General features: G+C 36.9%; 1 pseudogene; it reads left to right on the top strand.

Moving 5' to 3' along the window:
• The first annotated feature begins 10,533 nt into the window (after positions 1–10,533).
• Positions 10,534–10,701, top strand: LOC136121430 (large ribosomal subunit protein eL39-like; annotated as a pseudogene).
• The last annotated feature ends 3,722 nt before the right edge of the window (positions 10,702–14,423 follow it).

Here is a 14,423-nt window from a genome sequence, read left to right on the forward strand (position 1 = left end):
CAGCACCAGATGGCTTCACAGGCAAATTCTAGCAAACATTTAGAGAAGGGCTAACACCTATCCTTCTCAAACTCTTCCAAAATATAGCAGAGGGAGGAACACTCCCAAACTCATTCTACGAGGCCACCATCACCTTGATACCAAAACCAGACAAAGATGTCACAAAAAAAGAAAACTACAGGCCAATATCACTGATGAACATAGATGCAAAAATCCTCAACAAAACTACTGGCAAAAAGAATCCAACAGCATATTCAAAGGATCATACACCATGATCAAGTGGGGTTTATCCCAGGAACACAAGGACTCTTCAATATATGCAAATCAATCAATGTGATACACCATATTAACAAACTGAAGGATAAAAACCATATGATCATCTCAATAGATGCAGAAAATGGGTTTGACAAAATTCAACACCGATTTATGATAAAAACCCTCCAGAAAGTAGTCACAAAGGGAACTTACCTCACCATGATAAAGGTCATATATAACAAACCCACAGCCAACATTGTTCTCAGTGGTGAAAACTGAAACCATTTCCACTAAGATCAGGAACAAGACAAGGTTGCCCACTCTCACCACTATTATTCAACATAGTTTTGGAAGTTTTAGCCACAGCAATCAGAGAAGAAAAAGAAATAAAAGAAATCCAAATCAGAAAAGAAGTAAAACTGCCACTGTTCGCAGATGACATGATATTATGAATAGAGCATCCTAAAGATGCTACCAGAAAACTACTAGAGCTAATCAATGAATATGGTAAAGTAGCAGGATACAAAATTAATGCACAGAAATCTCTTGCATTCTTATACACTAATGATGAAAAATCTGAAAGAGAAATTAAGAAAACACTCCCATTTACCACTGCAACAAAAAGAATAAAATACCTAGGAATAAACCTACCTAAGGAGACAAAAGACCTGTATGCAGAAAACTATAAGACACTGATGAAAGAAATTAAAGATGATACAAATAGATGGAGAGATATACCATGTTCTTGGATTAGAAGAATCTACATTGTAAAAATGACTACACTACCCAAAGCAATCTACAGATTCAATGCAATCCCTATCAAACTACCAATGGCATTTTTCACAGAACTAGAACAAAAAAATTCACAATTTGTATGGAAACACAAAAGATCCCGAATAGCCAAAGCAATCTTGAGAAAGAAAAACGGAGCTGGAGGCATCAGGCTCGCTGAATTCAGAGTATACTACAAAGCTATAGTAATCAAGACAGTATGGTACTGGCACAAAAACAGAAATATAGATCAATGGAACAGGATAAAAAGCCCAGAGATAAACCCACGAACATATGGTGACCTTATTTTTGATAAAGGAGGCAAGGATATACCACGGAGAAAAGACACCCTCTTCAATAACTGGTGCTGGGAAAACTGGACAGCTATATGTAAAAGAATGAAATTAGAACACTCCCTAAACCACACACAAAAATAAACTCAAAATGGATTAAAGACCTAAGTGTAAGGCCAGACACTATAAAACTCTTAGAGGAAAACATAGGCAGAACACTCTATGACACAAATCACAGCAAGATCCTTTTTAACCCACCTCCTAGAGAAATGGAAATAAAAACAAAAATAAACAAATGGGACCTAATGAAACTGAAAAGCTTTTGCACAGCAAAGGAAACCATGAACAAGACGAAAAGACAACCCTCAGAATGGGAGAAAATATTTGCAAATGAAGCAACTGACAAAGGATTAATCTCCAAAATCCACAAGCAGATCATGCAGCTCAATATCAAAAAACAAACAACCCAATCCAAAAAATGGGCAGACCTAAATAGACATTTCTCCAAAGAAGATACAGATTGCCAACAAACACATGAAAGGATGCTCAACATCACTAACCATTAGAGAAATGCAAATCAAAAGTACAATGAGGTATCACCTCACACCAGTCAGAATGGCCATCATCAAAAAATCTACAAACAATAAATGCTGGAGAGGGTGTGGAAAAAAGGGAACCCTCTTGCACTGTTGGTGGGAATGTAAATTGATACAGCCACTATGGAGAACAATATGGAGGTTCCTTAAAAAATGAAAAATAGAACTACCATATGACCCAGCAATCCCAGTACTGGGCATATACCCTGAGAAAACCATAATTCAAAAAGAGTCATGTACCACAACGTTCACTGAAGCTCTATTTACAATAGCCAGGACATGGAAGGAACCTAAGTGTCCATCAACAGATGAATGGATAAAGAAGAAATGGCACACATATACAATGGAATATTACTCAGCCATAAAAAGAAACGAAACTGAGTTATTTGTAGTGAGGTAGATGGACCTAGAGTCTGTCACACAGAGTGAAGTAAGTCAGAAAGAGAAAAAACAAATACTTTATGTTTACACATATATGTGGAATCTAAAAAAAAAATGGTGCTTAAGAACTTGGGGCAGGACAGGAATAAAGATGCAGTCGTAGAGAATGGACTTGAGGACATGGGAATGGGGAAGGGTAAGCTGGGACAGAGTGAGAGAGTGGCATGGACATATATACACTACCAAATGTAAAATACATAGCTAGTGGGAAGCAGCCACATAGCACAGGGAGATCAGCTAGGTGTTTTGTGACCACCTTGAGGGGTGGGATAGGGAGGGTGGGAGGGAGACAGAAGAGGGAGGAGATATGGGGATATACGTATATGTATAGCTGATTCACTTTGTTATAAAGCAGAAACTAACACATCATTTTAAAGCAATTATACTCCAATAAAGATGTTTAAAAAAAAAGTAAAATGAAAGCCCATAAAAAAAATTTCCATGTATCCATTTAATCACATATCTCCTAGCTCCCAAAAAATAAATAAAGTAAAATAAAAATAATGGAAAGGAATATTAAGGAACTCTAACGTGAAACAAATATAGGAAGAAAGAGAAAGAAACGGCATGCCAAGAACTGTACTGATTAGGAAGTGGGCAATTTAATTTCTTCTGGAGAGTAAATCTCCAGCATGAATTAATTTGCTTCATGCTGAGTCCTGCTGGTTTTTCTTCTTTCCTCAATCACTGTTTATTTCACAAAATCAGCACTCACCTATCTTCTATGATTATTTCATTTCAGGAGGATTTTCTGACAAAGCAGTTAACACAGCTAAACTCAGCTCTGCATGTAATGTGTAAACACATTGTAATGGCCTGCCCAGGTGTGGGGATTACTTATTTCATCCTGGAGTCAACACTGTTTTGATGCTCTACTTACCCTCAAGTGACATCTCTCAGAGACATTCCTGAATCTACTTCCCACAGTGTGCATCTTTCATTGACATTTACCAAATGCATACGTTCTGACACAAAATCAGGAAAGACCTATGTATTCTTCTTTCTAAAGGGGAAGTGGGTCATGGAACATAGGTGATGAAACTAGTAAATAATACACAAAATGGCATTTAAAGATGAAAACTGGCATTGATTTCTTTGTTACTAACCTCTGTGTGGATGTCTAAACTCTTCTGAGTTCTCATTTTATGCACATGAGTCAGTCTAATAGCAAGGTTTATTAGGATTCAATGCTGTGACATTAAAAAAAACAAGGCTGGTATCTCAATGGATTTCTATTGGCAGAATATTTAAATAAAGATTATTTGAAATATGGTACAAACATTTAGAAATAAACAGCTAAAGATCCTCTTAGTGTCACATAGTTTGTTTTTTACTTTGCCTCAAAGACAAGCATGACGCATATAGCCTTTTCCTTTTATCTTTATTTCAGCTTCTTTACTGCTTCTGATTAGTGACCTCAATTGAGACTCATTGCTCATTGCAAAGGCTGCTAATGGACTGTTTGAGCCTGAATTTGTCAGGATGGAATATTCCTTCTTCCCAGACTGAAGGCCAGGGTTTTTCCATCCCCAGTCCCTTCTACCCAGAGTTCTAGATAATGATTGTCAGGTTATTCAAACTGATAATTGCGTTTTTCCACCTTTTAAAATAAACTTCCCCTTTACCATGTTCTTTGTAATGATATCTGTAGTCTTTATATTCAATAGGAAGTTGTTGGGCTGCCTCAATTTGAGCCAAGGCATTTTCTTATCGAAACCCATCACAGGAGAGAGGATCATGAAACCACAGATTCATATAGATCTTCACAGTGAACTTTGACCATAAGATAATCTCTCAGATTATTATCCTATTGTGATTACATCTATATTTTTCACTTGCATGCTTTGTCACTTTAGAGACATGAAAATGCTGTTCATTGTTGCTAGGAGATAGGTGACTATGGCAACAGTGTGGGACAGAGCCAGATGGAGTGCCTAATGCATAGTCGTCAGGTTACGCTCTTTTTTGATCTCTAAATGACTCCATGGCAGTCCTGAGCAACAAAGTCCTAAGTCACTGCCTCTTCAGCTTGTTTCAAAAGATATGCCACATGGTTTCTCCTCGCAGGTTGGCTCTCCCCATTTAACAAGTATCTTTTTTGTGGTTAACTATACACCACAAGGTGGTCTGAAAAAGGAAAAAAGCTGGATAACACAGGGGATTATCACTATTTAACTGTGTTTTCATACTGTTACTAATTTAGTTCAGATCTAGGGCCATATGCTTCCCCTCATCATTCCACTGAACTCCTAGCAACTTTCGTAGAAGTTCCATGCAAAGAGTGAGGGCAACATATGGCTCTAATAGTGGTTTGTTCATTCCTCAAAGATTTATGGGTGTTTTTAAGTCATTAATCATTATCGTTAAGACACCCTTCAACGTCTTCAGAGAGGAGTACTTTCACTGATCTGAAGGAGACTCACCACACAGCCATATCAAGTATGAAAAACCTTTAAAAACTTGGAAAGAAGAGAACAATATTGACTTGTTTCTCTTACAATCGAGTGAGAAGGCAACAAATTATAGTCATAAATGGTCATAGTGATATAGCTTTTAGTCTAAAAATAATTTGCTTATTGAACCAGGGAAGTCTTAATCTATTTACTCAACATTTTTCATCATGTCACTCCTCCTCAAAAAACTATGATTCCTTATTACCCACTACATCAAACCCAAGTCCTGGTCCTCCTCCATCTGTGCCCCACGAATCCATCTAGTGTAATTTATTCTCCAATATAAATCTTTCCTCTCATCAGATCAGAGGAATTATTTCATTATCTCTCCCCTCCCACTTCCACACTCACTACTTTTCACACAGATTATCTCTATTTCTATTTCTGTATTTTGCTGTTGCCACTTCCTAAAATGCCTCCTCCATCTTGAATGCTCATTTTGGTTCAAATATTTATCAGGTACCTACTCTGTGCCTGGCCCCAGGCTAGACGCCAGTATCTAAAGAAAAGCAAAATGAGAGTTCCACATTAACCAATGAGGGCAACAGATCCATAAAATTAACAACGGACATCATTTCTGAAGTGTTAACAACGGACATCATTGGACTACACACAGGACTCATTGAGACACTATTCCTTATTTAATGCTCAGAATAATAATGTTGTTATTATCATTTCTAGCTTACAGATGAAAGATTTACTCAACTGGTGAAGGGTAAATGATTTGCCCTAAGTCAGAGAGTCAGTTAGCAGTAAAACTGGGTGTAGAACCCAGGTCTGTCTCATTTTTAAAATGGTATTTATATTACTGTTTTGACACAATGAGATACTTTCAATAATGTAAATGTGTATCTTTTGAGGACAGGAACCACTAGAGGAGAGAATGACCAGCTCCATTTGGGAGGGTCAGAAAAGAATTCCTAGGGTTTAGAAAGGGGTTAACTTGTAAATAAGGAGTTTGACAGTGAACATAGTAGGCAAAGGACATTTTTGGAAAAGGCTGAACTTCGAATTTTAAGTCCTTTTCAGCTTCTTTTAATTTCAGTCCTCTCAGTTCACCCGTTTCCCTGTTCTAAAGTGCAACTCAATGCCTACCTCTTCCATAATGTTGTCTATCTGCACATTAACCCTTGCTCATCTCATTCTTCTCTAAACTCTGATGGCACTTCTTTTCCGTCAGCCCCTTTAGGTCTTGATTTAGGTACTGCCTTGTGCTGCTCCTCAGTTACCTGGACCATATAGATGTTGAGGGCAGGAACCACACCTTTTATCTATTCAGTATCTTCCAAAAACCTAGAGCTGTGTCAGGAACATCATAGGTGATCTGCACATACCCCTTATTGGCAGTAAGTCTTCACATCTGTATCATGTTTATACTTTGTAAATTCTTTCATTTATGCAGTCTTTTTAGATCCTTATAATACCCAGTGAAGTATGCTGGCTTGCTGCTTACAATCCCCATTTTGCAGAGTAAAGGAAACTACAATTCGGAGTAGTTCATTGCAAAACCCAGAATTACGCTGGTGATAAATAAATGATACATCCAGGAAAAGAATCTAAGTGCTTTCTCCACTATCCAATTCTTAATTCAGAGAATTATTGATAGATGGATCAAGTTCCATGTTTTAGCAGATATACCAAGTCTCATGTCCACGCTGTCACTACTAAACCTGTCATATAATTTTCTGTCTTCACATAAGTATCCAACCAATCTCAGAGAGACCTGCAAAATATTTCACTTAAACCATTCAACCATTTGATAGTTGAACCAAGGGCAAAAAAGGGATTTTGAAAATGTGCATAAAGTAGCGTGGTGTCTACTCTTGTCCACATGAGATTCCTGAAAGAACGAGCTTAACAAGCCTCAGACTGACTGTAAACAGCTGGTGGGTATTTCCCAGCCATCTGCTGACTTCCTTCTCCAGTTGAGAACCATTGAGAAAGTCACTAACATGGTTGTGACTGGGATGAATTGTCCTGCTCATTAATCAAAGACTGCGGAAAAATAACCAAATTTGACTCTCCCTGCTGAAGGCTGAACACACTGTCAACACCCAGAGGCAGGGTACAACATACGATAAAATGTCTTCCCGGGCTTCCCTGGTGGCGCAGTGGTTGAGAGTCCGCCTGCCAATGCAGGGGACACGGGTTCGTGCCCCGGTCCGGGAAGATCTCAAATGCTGCAGAGTGGCTGGGCCCGTGAGCCATGGCCGCTTAGCCTGCGCGTTCGGAGCCTGTGCTCTGCAACGGGAGAGGCCACAACAGTGAGAGGCCCCCGTACTGCAAAAAAAAAAATGTCTTCTCTACATTTTGCTTTCCCTAAAATGGAAAGACCTTCAGCCAGTGGCCCCAGGAATATACACTTTGAGCACATATCCCGAATGAAGGTAGGAGCCCAAAGTAAGCCCTTTACAGGACCTCTTTGGCAGAACACTGTTTTATCTCACTGGAAGTCAAACCTGACATTTTCTTGCCATTTTCAACTCATGAGCCAGCAAGTAAACATGTTATAAAGCATTCACTGAGTCTCAGAGGGCTTCTTGGATTGTCCCTCTGTCCTGCTCTTCTGCCTCCAGACCCAAAGATATTTCTCCAACATTGACCACTCAAACAGAACTCAAAGGAGGTGTGTGAGTTCCACTCACCAGTGGTTCTGTTTAGAACCTTGAAGCTAGCTGCTCCAGAGTGTGTCTGCATTTAACACTACCCCTCCTTTCCCCATCCCTTTCTCTTTATTAAAATTTTTATTGGAGTATAGTTGATTTACAATGCAATGTTGTGTTAGTTTCTGCTCTACAGCAAGTGAACCAGTTATATGTATACATATATCCACTCTTTTTTAGATTCTTTTCCCATATAGGTTGTTACAAAGTATTGAGTAGAGTTCCCTGTGCTATATGGTAGGTCCTTATTAGTTATCTATTTTATGTATAGTAGTGTGTGTAAGTTCATCCCAAGCTCCTGATTTATCCCTCCCTCCTCCCACCTCCCCGGTAACCATAAATTTGTTTCCTACATCTGTGACTCTATTTCTGTTTTGTAAATAAGTTCATTTGTACTTTTTTTTTAGATTCCACATATAAGTGATAACATATGATATTTGTCTTTGTCTGACTTACTTCACTTAGTATGATAATCTCTAAGTCTATCTGTGTGGCTGCAAATGGCATTATTTCATTCTTTTTTATGGCTGAGTAGTATTCCATTGTATATATGTACCACATCTTCTTTATCCATTCATCTGTCAATGGACATTTAGGTTGCTTCCATGTCTTGGCTGTTGTAAATAGTGCTGCAATGAACAGTGGGGTGCAAGTATCCTTTTGCATTATGGTTTTCTCTGGATATATGCCCAGGAGGGGGACTGCTGGATCATATGGTAGTTCTATTTTTAGTTTTTTAAGGAACCTCTATACTGTTCTCCATAGTAGTTGTACCAATTTACATTCCCACCAACAGTGTAGGAGGATTCCCTTTTCTCCACACCCTCTCTCTACAGCATTTATTGTTTGTAGACTTTTTGATGATGGCCATTCTGACCAGTGTGAGGTGAAACCTCATTGTAGTTTTGATTTGCATTTCTCTGATAATTAGTGATGTGAGCATCTTTTCATGTGCTTTTTGGCCATCTGTATACCTTCTTTGGAGAAATGTCTATTTAGGTCTTCTGCCCATTTTTTGATTGGATTGTTTGTTTTTTTGACATAGAGTTGCATGAACTGTTTGTATATTTTGAAGATTAATCCCTTGTTGGTTGCTTTGTTTGTAAATATTTTCTCCAATTCTGTGGGTTCTCTTTTTGTTTTGTTTATGGTTTCCTTTGCTGTGCAGAAGCTTTTGAGTTTAATTAGGTCCCATTTGCTTACTTTTGTTTTTATTTTCATTACTCTAGGAGGTGGATCAAAAGAGATATTGCTACGATTAATGTCAAAGAGTATTCTGCCTATGCTTTCCTCTAAGAGTTTTATAGTATCTGGCCTTACATTAGATCTCTGATCCATTTTGAGTTTATTTTTGTGTATGGTGTTAGTGTTCTAATTTCGTTTTTTTACATGTAGCTGTCCCGTTTTCCCAATCCACATTCCTTTCCTTACTTCTGTCATATTATTCTGTACAAGCTGTTCTCCCCAACCCAGTATATGGCTTTAAGAGAAGGGATTTGTCATTTCTTTTATTTCTCCACAGCCCCCTCTCCAAAACATTGGCACCCTGCTTTACATGTAATATATGATCAGTAAACAGGAGGTAAATTATATTTACTAAAATTAAGGCACCAAATTCAGTGGACAGGGAAAAAATAGTAAAAATTTTAAAAGTATGGAAAATAATTCAGTTTTACTAGTAAGCCAACAAAAAAGTTATATATTATTTTCACCTGTATACTTGGCAAAGATCATTTTAATTTTTTCTTCTTTATAAAAAAATTTATTTTATATTTTGTAATGATACTTTTCAGTGGTTCATGCAAGAGTACCATGCTCCAGGGCTGCAAGAGTCATTTTGTAAGTAAATCGCCAGAAGTTATTCAATCTTGATCAAATTCTTAATGACATGCTGTTCTCTGCTTCATGATCAGATACCCACCCCAGGGATCTGGCTTCTTATCACTGACTTTGTCACAACAGCTTTCCAAGTTTCCCCTGTTCCTATCTCTGTTGATCCTGGTGATGATTTCTTTCTCTCTGTTGAATCTCTCAGCCATCCAGTCCACAAAAACTGCACCACAGCAAAAGAGGGTTTAGAGCCGACTTTGTACACAGCCTGCTCCCTCCCCATTTTGACTTATTACCTTCTACTGGCCATTGAGGCCATCGAAGTGCCCTGCACATTTTTAAGGTGACTATATACTGATGAATTAATCTTGATTTTCTTCTACTGTGCTAAGTAAAAAATAACTCACATAAAATATTTTTAATGTTTTTAAAATGCCAGATCCTTGTTTTCTCAGTAAATGTATCCCAGTTTGGGTGTGGAAGGGGCAGATTCAGAGAGGGCTTCAAAATCCTTTTAACCTATCTGTACACACAAGTTATTGGCAAAAAAGCATTAACTTGCCTCATGAGCACTTCAATTAGTTCTCAAGTATGCCTTTCTTATACTGCCTTCTTTACACATTTTTTCCATGAATAATATATTATTTTCTTCCTTGAAAGGCTGTGGCAGTAAGAAATGAGATGAAAGGAGCATACACAGTATGTATCCATGTTACCTTGGAAATTATTGAACATGCTTCTCCCCAAGTTCCCTTTCCTTTGAGTTTCAAGCTGTTATAAACATTACTTTCTATAGACTAATAAAGATTCTCTTTAAAGTGACCTGGGCACTTCCAAATCAGTCAAAGTCTATTTTTTAAAGATAGCCAGAATGTTTTGTCATTACGTTTTAAAATACATTTTTATGAAACCATCTTTTATAGTACCATGTATCAATTTTATAAATTACATCATCAGAGCCTCAATTTTTTATGCCAAATTGGGAATATAAATAGTATATAAATGAGCCCTTAGAAAACCCAAGTACCACATTATGTACCTTTTTCAACTTATTTCCCCACCACCATCATATGCAAGGACAGATTAAGCCCCGAGTAATTCCTATTTTATTTTCCTATCCAATCTCTGGTCATGATAATTACAAGCAGAAAGGATTACTCAAGGACAGGTAACCAGAAGGGATCTTTTCTCTTGTCTGCCATCCTATGTGCAGTTGAATTTCCTCCTTACCATGTCTTCTCACAACACTTTCAGGATCAAGTGATTCCTGAAACATACAAAATTCCTGAAACAAAAGCAAAATCGTCCCATTCCCCCATGGATTCAAATGAAAACTGGTAATACAATCAGGTACAACTCCAAGAGAAGACACTGGAGAAGAACCAAGCTGGGTCTATAAGGAGCCTCACATATGAAGTGGCACACACTTATGCTATTAAGGTCAATTGTGTCTTACCGTATCAGAACATCACTACTGTCTGGAACAGCTGCCTGTGTTTGATGGGAGAAATGGAATGGCTCTCTTCTCTTTTCTTGATCTTTCCTCACCACTGCTCAATGTGTGTAGCTCAGTAATGAATATGGGAAACCTAAAAAAAAAAAAAAAAAAAAAAAAAGGACAGGTAACCAGAGGGGAAAATAGTAAAAGCAAAGAGCCTATATTATCATCATATTAGATAGAATAAGAGTTAAAATACACTTTTTATTGCTTTTGTAGATTAATATTTCCAATTCAAAAGTTAATTAATAATCCAATCTAAAGCATACACCTAAAAAACCCACATTTTTAAGTTAGCAAGCTTTATTGTTATTATTTACATTGATTTAATGTAACCTTAAAAAGTTTGGAAAAATAATCACACTTAATATTTTTAAATTTTTGGAAAGCAATAAACAAAATGGGCTTCCTTGCATAAAAATGCAGCTTCAAACTGGCCTTGGTTCATATACATGACTTTAGTAATAGATTCTGTTTACCACCTAATTTTTTTCTTTATTTCTCAAAAAAATGTAAAAGTGGGTAGATTCATTCAGTAAAGCATTAAAACACATTCTCAAGTGAATCTACAGTTAAATTTAATTGAGAAAAAATACAAAATTAGCCCCCTAACCCTTAATAAGCTAACCATATACTCTAGATATAATGTAATAGTCATAATTTCAAATATTCAGTCTGTTGATGTGTCCCAATTTTTGGTTCAAATTATATGATTATTCCACCCATATGATTGTGTAGGTTGACTTTGGCTAGCTTACTTTCAATTAGTACAGAAATATTCATATCCATAGGTTAGTTGGAGAGCAACATATGCCAACTACATGAGGCAGGTCTTGGATAACCTTGTAATTTCTGCATTACAGCCTCACCATCCTCTATTATTGACAGTTTCTGATAGAAGAAATAAATTGAAAAAATTTTTGAAGAAAATTCATCTTGGCTCCGCATACTAAAAGCCAGCAAGGTGGTATGGTACAAAGTACATGTTATCCTGTGATTAAAGGAGTTTAATTCAAAATGTTCAAAGCAAATTTTTAATAGAGCAAAATAAATCACGTGTTTAAGTGTCATGTATTTTGACAACTTTTCTTTCCTATACCAAGATAATGGACTTTGAAGCCAGGGAGACATGGTTCCATTATTTGCTAGCTGCAGGATATCTGTGAAACTTAACCTCCAGAACTTTGTTTCCTTGATGGTAAAATGAGGTGAAGAATTTACAGAAGTGCTTTAAATGAGCTAAAGAAATGTGAGGATGCCTGGCACATTTCCTGGCATATGATACCCAATAAATGCTAGTTTCATTTTCTCATCTCCAAAATACTTAAGTAATATGTCCCTTCATTGTAATTCTGACCTTGCATTTTACATAAATCCCTAACTTTGAGATAATTTTACAATTTAGATACCAATCTTCTCAATAAAGTTGACTGCTAGCTCTTTGTGTGATTTCAACAGTAACAGAAAGTCCCCAACTCCAAAAACACCTCTCTTTACTATGCTCATACATAAAGCTTCTTTTGCAGGAGTCAAAGGCATTTATTCCAGAATTATAGATAAATCCAAAATTATAAATCCCCTGAAGAGAGATAACACCATGACTTAAATTCATACCAGGTTTTACATGACTGTTAGCAGATACTTTGCTTTGATAAATGGAGGAGAGCAGAAGTGAGAGCACAAGGGAAATGCAGTAACCTGGGCTGGGGATAGGCTTCACAGAAGAAGGAAAATGATTTTGAAATTAGAGATAAATTCAGGGACAAATTTCAAACACACAATTTTTCCTTCATACCAGATTCTGCAAAATGAGATGTGATTTACAGCACAACTTTTTTTTTAAACAACCTTTTGCCTGATAGTGGTAGAAAATCCAGCTTAAATTATAGATTTATTTTGATCATGGCGATATTTTCTGTTTTTCTGATCAACCCAGGATGTTTACTCGATAAGAAATGGTACAATTAGAAATATGTCAGTGTCCACGGTATGACAGGCTCTGCCCATAGGTGTTGCTGGTAGGTAGAGCTGTGCGTGTCTTTAACATTCATAATTTAGTGTTATGAACTGGTGTTTTCAGGCTTGTTTTCCCTATGGTTGGAGGAATAAATAAATGAACTATTGAGTTGAACTTACAGAGAAGCCACAGAAAAAATTAGATATCAAGGTTTTCAAACCAATCAGTGTGTCCAATCTCTTGCCCTCTGGAATGGTTAGGGGCTCCACTGGATGCTCTGAAATTGTTCTGGACTCAACAGGCAGTCAAACAAATAAAGAAACAAAAGAAGGAAGAGTTTTGGGTTTTTTAGCCCAACATCAATGATTCTGTGGCATGCTTCATTCAGCCCAAGACACATAACCCACTGCTTCAGTTAGCAGCAGTAGCCTGGTAAAAATATATCAGGTGATTTAAGAAAATTCTGAAAGCACTAAGTTGTCAGACTTCTCTGGTTATTCCAGCCCACAAATACAACTTCTTTTGTAATTAAAGACAGTATGATGATTTAGTACTTTGCACTTTTATCATTTTTCCTTGTTTTAGTCTGATTTTAATTCATTTTCTTAACTGTGTTATCAGTTCACCATGGTGAGGGTAATGCCTTATTATTCTAATACCAATCCCATTCTCATTTACTCTTAGCCCATGGTATGTGATTTTAAAAATAATAATTTGATTGATTAATTAAAAAATAAGTTGGATTATTAAAATTCACATATCAACAATTTTCTGTTTGTGTCCCCCACCTCCAAATTCACATGTTGAAGCCCTAACTCCCTATGTAACTGCATTTGGAGAAGGGGCCTGTGAGGAGGTGATAGAGGTTAAATGAGGTCGTAGGATGGAGTCCTAACCCAATAGGGCTGGTGATCTTATTAGAAAAGGAAAGTCACTAGCGCTCTCTCCCTCTACCATTTTAAGGATATCAAGCTGGGAAGAGAGTTCGCACCAGAAGCTGACCCTGCCAGACTCTGACCTGGGACTTCCAGCCTCAAGAACTATGAGAATAAATTTCTGTGTTTAAGCCACCGAGTCCATGGCATATTTTGATGGCAGCCCAAATAGGCTAATACAACATTAAAACAAAACAAAAAAGAAACCCATTTTGAGGAAGCAATACACAAATCCAATATGTATGTTTTCAATTTAAAGAACTACATTCAAAACCATAAGAAATCAATTCCTTCGTTTAAATGTACAAAGAAAGAAAATCTTTGTGCAATGATGATAGAAAACTTTGCCTTGCACTTTCAGTTATGCAGTGCCAATTTTAGAAAAAGATCATGACATGAACTGAAGAAATTCCTTATAAATTTATGAAGAAAACTAAGTCAAAATAAACATTTAAAAAATAAAGCCATTAATTATAAATAAAATCATCATATAATATTTATATAATTTTTTAAAACTTTATAAAAAGCTTCCATAGGAAGTACCTCTCAAATATAGGCATTAATTTAAAAAATCTAAGACTGTCTTTGGTCACCAATAGGGGGCAGCAAGGCATATGAGATCCCTCACCGTTTGAAACTCAAGGGATGCTTGCCAGGTTAGCTAGGAAGTGCCGAGGGGAGCAAGGTGAGACATAATAGCATCAGATATGCAAAAAAAAAGAAACCCTTAT

The sequence above is a fragment of the Phocoena phocoena genome, chromosome 3 (assembly GCF_963924675.1).
Source record: "Phocoena phocoena chromosome 3, mPhoPho1.1, whole genome shotgun sequence".
Lineage (NCBI taxonomy): Eukaryota > Metazoa > Chordata > Mammalia > Artiodactyla > Phocoenidae > Phocoena > Phocoena phocoena.